The sequence below is a fragment of the Nerophis ophidion genome, linkage group LG13 (assembly GCF_033978795.1).
Source record: "Nerophis ophidion isolate RoL-2023_Sa linkage group LG13, RoL_Noph_v1.0, whole genome shotgun sequence".
Classification (NCBI taxonomy): domain Eukaryota; kingdom Metazoa; phylum Chordata; class Actinopteri; order Syngnathiformes; family Syngnathidae; genus Nerophis; species Nerophis ophidion.
In genome coordinates this window covers 15,765,746-15,772,687 of record NC_084623.1, presented here as the reverse complement: position 1 = coordinate 15,772,687, position 6,942 = coordinate 15,765,746, and positions in this window count along the sequence as shown.

Here is a 6,942-nt window from a genome sequence, read left to right as displayed (position 1 = left end):
TGATACAGTAAAAACATCCATCCATCTTCCTTAGCTTATCCGAGGTTGGGTCGCGGGGGCAGCAGCCTAAGCAGGGAAGCCCAGACTTTCCTCTCCCCAGCCACTTTGTCCAGCTCTTCCCGGGGGATCCCGAGGCGTTCCCAGGCTAGCCGGGAGACATAGTCTTCCCAACGTGTCCTGGGTCTTCCCCGTGGAAGGCGTTTGGGTGGCATCCTGTAAAAAAAATGTTTTTCAAATAAATCTAAATTATCTAGATTTTTTTAGATCTGTTCTAGATATGTGAATACCATTTTTGAGAATATACATGTGTTTTAAAAAGCTGGTTTCAACAAAATCCATGCAATAATGCATTTTTTAGCATGTGGAATGGTGCAGTGATGTTGGTTTTGGGCTGGGATGCGGGCCCTTTATGACTCTCATGCATGGGCCCCAGAATTCTGTGCTACGCCCCTGCTCATACTAGAGATGGCTGTGTTGAAGCGATGCAAAAACTACAGTGTCAATGAGCCAAATTGTTTCCTAATGTGAACCACTTGAAGAGTGATTGACTCAATTAAGGAGCTAATGCACGAAATGATAATAAGAAGCATGTTTAGACAAGAGGAGCATTGTCTCATGTCCATTTTGATTAACTTTCAGTACAAAACTGTTGGTATAATTTTCACATATCTCACAAGCACAAAAAAAATTAACAATCAAATGGATTTTAGTTTGACTTTTGGCACTTGTTTTCATGCAATGGTACAGTATGGAGTCCATGGACATCCTTCCAAAACATGCACAAACCGCTCAAAAAAAAACCCTCAGTCAGCTGATTCGGACCAAGTGCATTTTGGCAGCAGAGGCGGAGTTTAATGCGAGCCATGTGTGCTGCGCTCTGCAGAAGAAACATGACATGTCGGATGAAGCGGTGGACCTCTGACAAACAGCATGGCTGCATGGACACCATCCACTTGGACGTACATCTGCGGCTCTTCTGGGTTGCTTTAAGGCCACTTCCTGTTGGACGTCCACATTATAGGCACCCTGAGACCTGATAACATGGAGATCAAGCATATAGATGTTCCTCTGACCTGGAGCATGCATTTGATAAAAAACCTCCGAGGCGTCGTTATGTCCCTCTAAGAGCATTTATTTACTTGGATTTGACTCTTTCACAGGGTATCTTTTGCTGCGGTAAGGTGGAATACAAAATTAAAAAAAGGTGAAATATTATACATTTCATGAATACATTTGTCCACATAATATATTTTCTGTCAGGCTGTTTAACAGGCCAATTAGTTCAAACCCCGGCCGAGTCATAGCAAGGACTATAAAAATGGGACCTTTTACCTCCCTGCTAGGCACTCTGCATCAAGGGTTGGAATCGGGGGTTAAATCCCCCAAAATGATTCCCGGGCGTGGCCACCGCTGCTGCTCAATGCTCCCCTCAAATGCAAAGAATAATTTCACCACACCTTGTGTGTGTTTGTGACAATCATGGGTACTTTAACTTTAACTTTAAATTAAACAACATTAGATTTGCCACGTAAATATATTTGATTGGGGATCCACACTGAGCACTCCTGTCAAATTGAGGATCTTTGATGACACTGCTTCTGTTGTCATTTTCGTACTATATTGACTAGGTCAGGAAAATATCATATAAAATGAAAAATATTGAGAATAATTAACCCTCAGAGGACAGAGGCTGACTTTTTTTTTAGTCTTTTCAGTAAATTTTTTTTAATTTATTTTGGCCATACGTTTTGTTGTATTATTCCATTATATATTATTTTTCCAAAGTGTCACGCCAAGGAAATTATGTTTTGTTTTGTCATTTTTGGTCATGTTATGTTTTTTTTTTGCACTTCCTGGTTTTTGTTTCCATAGTAACTCATTGATTTTCACCTTGCCCTCTAGTCACGCCCCTGTCCTCAGCCCTCACACCTGTTACTAATCATCATAGTCATTATTTAAGCCATTCTGTTTCTGTCCTCATCCTGGCAACTTTACCTACTATCCTACCTACCCTACCTTGCCGACATTCATGCCTTGCCACGCTGTTTGTTGTTTTGACCATGCCACATAAGTTTTTTTGTATTTATAGATAGATAAATAGATAGATAGATAGATAGATAGATAGATGGATAGATAGATAGATAGATAGATAGATAGATAGATAGATAGATAGATAGATAGATAGATAGATAGATAGATGGATAGTACTTTATTGATTCCTTCAGGAGAGTTCCTTCAGAAAATTAAAATTCCAGCAGCAGTGTACTGAGTTGAGATCAATTTTAAAAAAGGAAAAAGTAAATAATGGGGGTTTAAATGGAAACAAAATAGATACATATCACAATAAGAATAAAAAATAAAAAGCAACAATGGGAATAAAAATATGACAGTAAAATAAGAATATAACAAGAGAAAATAGGCAGTAGTGACCATGTTATGAAAACGTATTGCACTGTTATTGTTTTGCATCCCCTGTCATCTTAGTACCCCCCGCCCCCCACCCCAGAGAGGAGTCGTACAGTCCAATGGCGTGTGGGACAAAGGAGTTTTTGAGTCTATTAGTCCTGCACTTGGGATGAAACAGTCTAGCACTGAACAGGCTCCTCTGGCTACTGATAACGCTATGCAGAGAGTGACTGGCATCATCCAGGATGCTCACTAGTTTGTCTGTGCCTCAGTGCAAATTTTTTGGTTTGTTTTGTGCCAAAGTTAGTGTTTTTTGTTCGTTTGTATATGATCATGCCATTGTGCTGCTTTTGTTTTGGGTATAGTCTAGTTTGTTATCCGCCCTTGTGCGCGATCTTTGTTTTCCTGTTTTTGTATTATAGTGTTTAGATAAATCGAAATGTACTCACACTCTCGCCTGGCTCGTGCCAATCATTCTTTGCGTGGAAGAAGCAATACAAATCCAAGTCCAAGTTTGACACAAAGAGGGTTTTATTTTGTTATGTTGGATTATAAAATGTCATTGCCCAAAGACATGCACCTGGGGATAGGTTGATTGACAACACTAAATTGGCCCTAGTGTGTGTATATGAGTGTGAATGTTGTCTGTCTATATGTGTTGGCCCTGTGTTGAGGAAACGACTTGTCCAGGGTGTACGCCGCCTTCTGCCCGAAATGCAGCTGAGATAGGCTCCAGCACCCCCCGTGACCCCGAAAGGGACAAAGCAGTAGAAAATGGATGGATGGAATGTCCAATTCTTTCACAGGGTTACTTACACTGGTGGTTGCTCAATTCTAACCCAAGGCCAAACAGGACAGATTCCAGATTTTTTTTTTTTTTTTCTCCCACAAATCTGTCAACTTCAGCCCTGAACAACGTTACCATGCAACGCTGCAAAAACGAGCTAACAAAATAGAAGTTAAAAAAGACTACATTCAAAGAAAAACATTACTAAAAAACTCGGGAAAAATTCCATCCATGCAGCTAGTTATTTTTTTTTTACTTTAAACGACATTCTAAATTAAGATATGTATATCTAGAAATAAATTAGACCCTCGAATAAATTAAGAACACATATCCCTTTTGCCACTTTTTGCCCATAACTATGGTGAGTTCAAAGGCCCTTGAATACAATATGTAAAAGTTTCACTTTTATATCTCATTGTCAATAACTCTGGTGCGTTCAAAAACCCTCAAATACAAGTTTTACTTCTGCATCCCGTTGCCTGTAACTGTGGTGCGTTCAAAGACCCTCAAATACAAGTTTTACTTCTGCATCCCGTTGCCTGTAACTATGGTGCGTTCAAAGGCCCTTTAATAAATTGTGTACACGTTTCACTTTTCCACGTCATAACTGTGGTGCGTTAATGTTAATGTGAAAGTAATGTGATTATTAAACAGTACAGTCATTTATCCTTTATTGGTTCCGGGCATGACTGTAATAAACAGATTTCCGCAAAGTAGGAATTTTGAACTATACATACATACATATATATATATATATATATATATATATATATATATATATATATATATATATATATATATATATATATATATATATATATATGTATCTATGTGTGTGTGTGTATATATATATATGTGTATATATATATGTATATATACACACACACACATATATATTATATATATATATATATATATATATATATATATATATATATATATATATATATATATATATATATATATACAGTCATTTATCCTTTATTGGTTCCGGGCATGACTGTAATAAACGGATTTCATTTTGAACTATACATACATACATACAAATATATATATATATATATGTATGTGTATATATATGTGTATATATGTGTGTATATATATATATATATATATATATATATATATATATATATATATATATATATATATATATATATATATATATATATATATATATATATACAGTCGTGGTCAAAAGTTTACATACACTTGTAAAGAACATAATGTCATGGGTGTCTTGAGTTTCCAATAATTTCTTCAACTCTTATTTTTTTGTGATAGAGTGATTGGAGCACATACTTGTTGGCCACAACAAACATTCCTGTAGTTTGGTTCTTTAAGGAATGTGTTATGGGTCTACTGAAAATGTGACCAAATCTGCTGGGTCAAAAGTATACATGTAGCAATGTTAATATGTAGTTAGATGTCCCTTGGCAAGTTTCACTGCAATAAGGCGCTTTTGGTAGCGATCCACAAGCTTCTGGTTGAATTTTTTGACCACGCCTCTTGACAAAATTAGTGCAGTTCAGCTAAATGTGTTGGTTTTCTGACATGGACTTGTTTCTTCAGCATTGTCCACACATTTAAGTCAGGAATTTGGAAAGGCCTTTCTAAAACCGTAATTCTTGCCTGATTTAGCCATTCTTTTACCACTTTTGATGTGTTTTTGGGGTCATTTTCCTGTTGGTACATCCAACTGCGCCCAAGACCCAACCTACGGGCTGATGATATTAGGTTGTCCTGAAGAATTTGGAGGTAATCCTCGTTTTTCATCGTCCCATTTACTCTCTGTGAAACACCAGTTCCATTAGCAGCAAAACAGGCCCAAAGCATAATACTACTACCACCATGCTTGACGGTAGGTATGGTGTTCCTGGGATTAAAGGCCTCACCTTTTCACCTCCAAACATATTGCTGGGTATTGTGGCCAAAGAGCGGAATTTTTGTTTCATCTGACATCAAATCAATAAAGATCAGACCTTTTCGAGGAAAGTTTTGTGGTCGGATGAAACAAAAATCTGTTCACATTTTCATTGGACCTAAAATAAATTAATAAAACAACCACACAACCAAAAATATGTTTTGTGACCAACAAGTATGTCCTCCAATCACTCTGTCACAAAAAAAAGAAAAAGAGTTGTAGGAATTATTGGAAACTCCAGACAGCCCTGACATTATGTTCTTAATAAGTGTGTGTGTGTATATATATATATATATATATATATATATATATATATATATATATATATATGACCAACTAGATTGTATATTAAACAAGAAGATAAAACAGATGATACATGTGACATATAAATAAAAAATGCAATTGTTAACATTATTTTCTAAACTTACAAATATATATTTTACCTCTATTATGTGTCCTCCAAACACGACAAGTTGAGTTTATACCAAAATGGATACATGGATGATACAGGAGAGGATTGGGAGAATGTCATGAAACCAAAGTAAAACTTTTTGGTATAAACTCAACTCGTCGTGTTTGAAGGAAGAAGAAGAAAACTGAGTTGCATCCCAAGAACACCATAACTACTGTGAAGCATGGGGGTGGAAACATCATGCTTTGGGGCTGTTTTTCTGCTAAGGGGACGGGACGATTGATCCGTGTTAAGGAAAGAATGAATGGGGTCATGTATCGTGAGATTTTGAGCCAAAACCTCCTTCCATCAGTGAGAGCTTTGAATGGTTGACCAAATACTTAATTTTCACCATATTTACAAATAAATTATTTAAAATTCCTACAATGTGAATTCCTGGATATTTTTTTTACATTCTGTCTCGCAAAGTTGAAGTGTACCTATGATGAAAATTACAGACTTCTGTCATCATTTTAAGTGGGAGAACTTGCACAATCGGTGGCTGAGTAAATACTTTTCTGCCTCACTGTATATATATATATATACATATATATGTATGTATATAGGGCTGGGCGGTATATCGATATATACGATATACCGTGGGTTTGTCTCTGTGCGATATAGAAAATGACTATATCGTAATATTCGAGTATACTTTCACACGCAGGACTTTTAGCTGCGGGCGTACACTTCAGGCTCTCCTCGCTCTTTCCTGTGTCGCCTTCTCACAGACAAGCAGCCTTTCATACGTCACACGTCACATATACGCCCTCGCAGGGCAGAGAGGTAAAAAAAAAAAAAAAGGACAGAGAGGTAGCTACGTGGCTAACGTTAGCTGCTAACGTAGCCGTACGAAAGAAAAATGGTGTGGATCTGGTAACAAATGAAGGAAAACTTAATTCCCAATAAAAACAGCAGGGTTTTCATCGTCTAGCAGTGGTTCGGCTTCAAGTGGGAATATTTTGAACAGACAACCGTAATTTGTCAATTGTGGTGGGGAAAAGCGTCGCTATAAAAAGTAGCAATACTGCTAATATGTAGCATCATTTGTAAAGTCATTCGCTAGAGAATGAAGAGAATTTCACAACGTCCGTAGTAACATACCACAAAGTGAAGGACGAATACTATTTGATTTCCTATTATGCAGCTCATTTTTATTTGCACTTAAAATGTCTCTGACAGTCTTGCAATTTATGTTTTGGGAATTACTTGAATGTTTGTGCCACTGCTTAATAACTTTAATAAATACACTTTTGGTCAATTGACTTAGTTGTGATTTCCCTCTCTGCATAAAGGTTTAAAAATCAGCATATATTAATGCAGTATGAAGAAGAATGTTTTAATGTAGACACATAGAATCATCATACTGCTGTG